Source organism: Schistocerca serialis, chromosome 2 (genome assembly GCF_023864345.2).
Source record: "Schistocerca serialis cubense isolate TAMUIC-IGC-003099 chromosome 2, iqSchSeri2.2, whole genome shotgun sequence".
Taxonomy (NCBI): Eukaryota; Metazoa; Arthropoda; class Insecta; order Orthoptera; family Acrididae; genus Schistocerca; species Schistocerca serialis.
In genome coordinates this window covers 129,231,893-129,237,300 of record NC_064639.1, presented here as the reverse complement: position 1 = coordinate 129,237,300, position 5,408 = coordinate 129,231,893, and the positions used below count along the sequence as shown (strand labels likewise).

The 5,408-nt window shown below is 45.2% G+C and overlaps 1 non-coding gene across 1 annotated transcript; it reads left to right on the top strand.

The window, feature by feature from the left end:
• Nucleotides 1-5,097: 5,097 nt before the first annotated feature.
• Nucleotides 5,098-5,181, top strand: Trnaa-cgc (transfer RNA alanine (anticodon CGC)). The gene has a single exon. It is a non-coding gene; the product is annotated as a tRNA-Ala (tRNA).
• The last annotated feature ends 227 nt before the right edge of the window (nt 5,182-5,408 follow it).

The window sequence follows — 5,408 nt, the reverse complement described above, 5'->3', positions numbered from 1 at the left end:
TTATTAGTGATCCACAAACTGTGTTTTAAACTTGCAATGAAGATTGTATATAGCAAAGGACTCTGATCTATGTTGCATGTCGCCCATCGCTTGCAACACCCTTGTTTCTTCAAAGGTAAGTATTGTCAATCTTCTTAATTTAAACAAAACTACTAATGTTATTTGCCTGAACTGTTGTATAGCATTCCGAGAATACAGCATCCCTTAGGCACCCTACACGCACCGAGTGGGCAAGACCCCACATTTGGCGATGAGGACTCAACATTTTCTTTTGTATATCCGTAGTTTTTCTCATGCACTACACGATCATATTGCTGCGGACTTATTCGGAATCTGTTCACAATTTTTTTTTTTTTTTTTTTTACCATCCTGCGAATGATCTTCCATGTTCGTAATTATGTTTAGCACCAGTTCGTTGGGCAACGATTGTCCTCATTATGTTCCACTTGAGACGCGATTTGTGGATTCCTGTCCAGCAGGATGACGAATTATTCGACACCTGTTTCAACGTCGTTTTCACTTGTTAAGCACTCCTCATGTACATTGCCCGCACAGTCCAGTGTATACAACACCATACATTCTACTGACTCATCTTGCAGAAACGCTAATATTTACCTTCCGTTGTTTTCTCACTCTGTGAAAATCCTGGGGCTCCTTTTTGACGAAATGTCAACTTCGTCGATTGTTGTAGATATAATGCAATGTTTGCTTTGTTTATCGTTGTCATTGCATCAACACCATTAGCAGTGTAACACTGTTGTGAGTTACTGGTCGACTAAGCAGTTCAACTACGCTCCGTAGCCGTGTGCTGTGCTCACCATTGGATACCTCCAGTCCCGCCCTCTGTTGCCTTTAGCAGCCAGTGGTTCCATGGAGACAATAATTGGGCGTCGAATGGCATACACATCAATAGGTTTTTGCGACCTCGCACTCTAGGGGTTCCTTGTAACAATCAATTTCCCCTCTAGCAGTGTAGAACAGTGAGCAGAGATTTACTTGGATTCTGTCCGTATCCGCTTCTTGCATTAGTAATATTATTAATTCATATCTGCTTTCCATGTTTAGGGAATACAGACAGACAGTCATGCGAAATACTTTTTAACACATTTTCTCAAAACTGTCTTGAGCAGCTAGCTCGGCATCCCAGACACAATGGAAATATCTTATTCCTTGTATCTACATGAAGTCGGACGTTATCGACAATGTCAGTGCAGTAACGAGGATTAACGATCATGATGTCATTATAGCAACTATGATTACGAAAGTTAATAAATCAGTCAAGAAGGCTAGGAGAGTGTTTCTGCTAGATAGAGCAGATAAGCAGTTGTTTGAGTCTCACTTAGGCAGTGAACTGACATCACTTAGTTCCATTAAGCTGGATGTAGAGGAATTATGGGCAAAGTTTAAGCAGATTGTACATCGTGGTTTCACGAGTTATATGCCTAGAAAGTGGACAAAGGATGGAAAAGACACACCATGGTTTAATAATTGTGTATGTATATACATAAATGATTTGCGGACATGGTGGGAAGCAATCTGCAGTTGTTTGCTGATGATGCTGTCGTTTACGGTAAGGTGTCGAAGTTGAGTGACTGTAGGAAGATACAGGACGACTTAGACAAAATTTCCAGTTGGTGTGATTAACTGGAACCAGCTCCAAGCGTCGATGAGTAGGAAGAACATGCCTGTAATGTTCGGATACAGTGTTACAAGTGTCGTGCTTGACACCGTCAAAGTTGGCCGCTGTGGCCGAGCGGTTCTAGGCGCTTCAGTCTGGAACCGCGCTGCTGCTACGTTGGCAGGTTCGAATCCTGCCTCGGGCATGGATGTGTGTGATGTCCTTAGGTTAGTTAGGTTTAAGTAGTTCTAAGTCTATGGGACTGATGACCTCAGATGTTAAGTCCCATAGTGCTTAGAGCCATTTTTGACACCGTCAAGTTGTTTAAATACCTGGGCATTACGTTGCAAAGTGATCTGAAATGGAACGAACTTGTGAGAGCTATGGTAGGGAGAATTTTAGGAAAGTGTGGTTCACCTGTAACGGAGAACGTATATAGGAAACTGGTACGACCTGTTCTTGAGTATTGCTGGAGTGTTTGGGATCCGTACCAGGTTGGATTGAAGAAAGACATCGGAGCAATTCGGAGGCGGGCTGCTAGATTTGTTACCGGTACGTTCGAACAACTCGTTAAGTGTTACGGAGATCCTTCGGGAACTCAAATGGGTGTCCCCGGAGAGAAGGTGGCGTTCTTTTCGAGAAACACTGTTGAGAAAATCTGGAGGACCGGCATTTGAAGCTGGCTGCCAAACGATCCTACTGCCGTAATATACATGGCGCTTAAGGACCAGGAAGGTAAGATACGAGAAATTAGGGCTCATACGGAGGTGTGCAGACAGTTGTTTTTCCCTCGCTCTATTTCATGTGGAACAGGAAAGGAAATGACTAGTGATGGTACAGGACACGGTCTGCCATCACCTCATGGTGGCTTGCGGAGAATCTACGTAAATCTAGATGTAGCCATGTAGTGTTAATGCATTTGTGGAAAACAGGAATCCCCGGGCATGTCTGCATACTGCGTCACCCGTGATTCGTAAGATGAACTGCGGAAGGGCTGCTGCAACTTCGTGAGGCACCCTGTAGCTGTATGAAACGTTCTCGGACATCCTGTCGCGCCAGTCCAGGGTAAAACCTCGTTCTTTCTACGACTGCCTTCATCGATTTTGTGTCCGCCTCCGTAGCGTAGCGGTAGCGTTACCACCTACCACGCAGGGGTCCCGGGTTCGATTCCAGGCACCCCGACTGGGTGTTGTGTATCCTTTATCATCATTGACTTACAAGTCGCCGAAGTGGCGTCAGCTTAGAAAAACTTGCAATACGGCGGCCGAACTCCCAGAATGGGGCCTCCAGGGCAACAATGCCATACAATAATTTCATTTCATCGATTTTGTGAGGAGCATCTGACTGCTTAAACTGCAGCTGCTGTGGCCTTATATGCCCTACAGAAGGGCATCCGATTGGCCGATAATTACGTAAAGCTGTCACAAATGGTGTCAACGTCTGCGCTAGTGGCGCCACCACTCCCGTAGTAGCATAAACACTGACAATGTGACGAATATTTTTGCCGCTTCTCTCCATCAAAAGCTCGCTTCCATGCACCGCTAACATTGTATCCGCTGTCACAGTTGAAGTTCCTTTCGCACATTCTTATTTGTACAACCTCATTAATTACAGGACTGCAGTATGCAGGAGCCTGGGACGAAACTTTTGTTTCATCAATCAGTATTTTGTATTCGCTTGTGGGGCTGTGCTCAGCAACTGCAGATTTCTCAAAATTTTTAATATGCTGTTGACGTTGTGCACAGCGGTCGGAAACGGTACGGATGTACTGACCAATGTAATTGCTTCGACACTCAAAAGGGATGTTACAAATGCCGGCCGGCGTGGCCGAACGGTTCTAGGCGCTACAGTCTTGAACCGCGCGACCGATACAGTCGCAGGTTCGAATCCTGCCTCGGGCATGGATGTGTGTCATGTCCTTAGGTTAGTTAGGTTTAAGTAGTTCTAAGTTCTGGGGGACTGATTACCTCAGATGTTAAGTCCCATAGTGTTCAGAGCCATTTGAACCACTTTTGTTATAAATCCCAGGGATCCTGAGGCGAAGACTGTCCTTGACAGGGCTTAACATCTCCTTCTATCAAGTGTCATGTGGCTGCAGCAAAGTGTACATAGGCGAGACGGGAAGAACTGTTAAAGAATGCATTAAGGAACACGAACGGCACATGCGGCTAAAACAAAGTGCAAAATCGGCAGTAGCGAAACATCACGAGAACTGTGGCTCTGACATCGATTTTAATACCTGGCTAAAGAAACAAACATGCTTCCGGCATCGTGGTTCCCCGCCATCAAGGAAGTGAATACGCGGCCGCGGTGTGCGAGTGACATAACCGACGCGCTGCATGTCACCTCGGCGGACAATAATATTTTGAGTAAACATTCTCCCTCTCTTGCTCCGTCCGTTTCGAATCTAGCCACTGATGACGACCAACCAATAGCGGTAGCAGGCATTTCAACCTATAACCCTTCTCCAGCATAAATGTGAAACAGTGTCTTTCGGTCCAATGACAATGGACCGCCAGTGGTATCCACAGGAGATGAGCTACCAACGCCCCTTCTTCTGCATCAGAGCGGGAATATTAGCCTATGACTATAGCCCACCAATGGTAGCCATATGAATTTTAACCAATACTATCACTTCTCCAGCACGAACGCCAGAAAACTCCCCCTTTGTAAGTGGACGCTACACTCGTCTGACAGTGTTCTAGCAGTAGTGGACACCAAAAGACCCTGAGGAAGATCCCAGCAGAGGGGTCGAAACGTCGAACACTTTAGAAGAAACATGACGCCGCCTAATAACCGAGAAGATATTAACTTCAGTGACAACGGCCGCGAAAGCCTGCAGATTTACACAGAAAGCCGGCAGATTTACATATCTCTTTTATCTTCTCGGGGTAATAGGCAGTAGTTGCTTTTTGTGACATAGTGCGGTAGAGAGAATGGGGCATCACCTGCTCTCTCTTCATTTTGTAGACCTATGGAGGAGGGAAATGCATGACCACACTCCGGCGACCTACTTTCCCTCGCGTTTCCAACCTGCACATCCGCCTTGCCACTCTGTTATACCCCCAGCACACAGTTTATCCCGTAACACGGTTCTGTTGCACTTACGCGTGGTACAAACGTTTAATATCCGTTCTTAACCCACGTTTTTAGCAGTTTACATTACTTTTATACTATTAAAACACTATTTTTAATAATTTTCGATTTTTCCGGACGCGGAGCTATTAGTCCGAGAGAAAAAATGAGTTGGACTTTTTTTTTTTTTTTTGTAGGAAATATGATTTAATTTAGTTTGACTGTGGGGAACAGTTTCTCTAGAAGCCACTGTTTTCGAGATACTCAAGAGTAACATAGAAAAGAGACCCTTAAGCGCCCCTAAGCTCATACCCCATCCGTCAGAAGTTTTAGTATGTTATCCATTACACTGCTCCCTACAAGACTACAAGAATTTTTCTTCAACTTTTCCTTCGTTGATTATTGGCTGGAACCGAGCGAGGTGGCGCAGTGGTTAGCACACTGGACTCGCATTCGGGAGGACGACGGTTCAATCCCGTCTCCGGCCATCCTGATTTAGGTTTTCCGTGATTTCCCTAAATCGTTTCAGGCAAATGCCGGGATGGTTCCTTTGAAAGGGCACGGCCGATTTCCTTCCCAATTCTTCCCTAACCCGAGCTTGCGCTCCGTCTCTAATGACCTCGTTGTCGACGGGGGTAACAGAAGAAATACTTCAGTTAATTGATTAAAGAAGGATACACAAAAATGTTCATGGAAATTCAGGAATACAGAAATA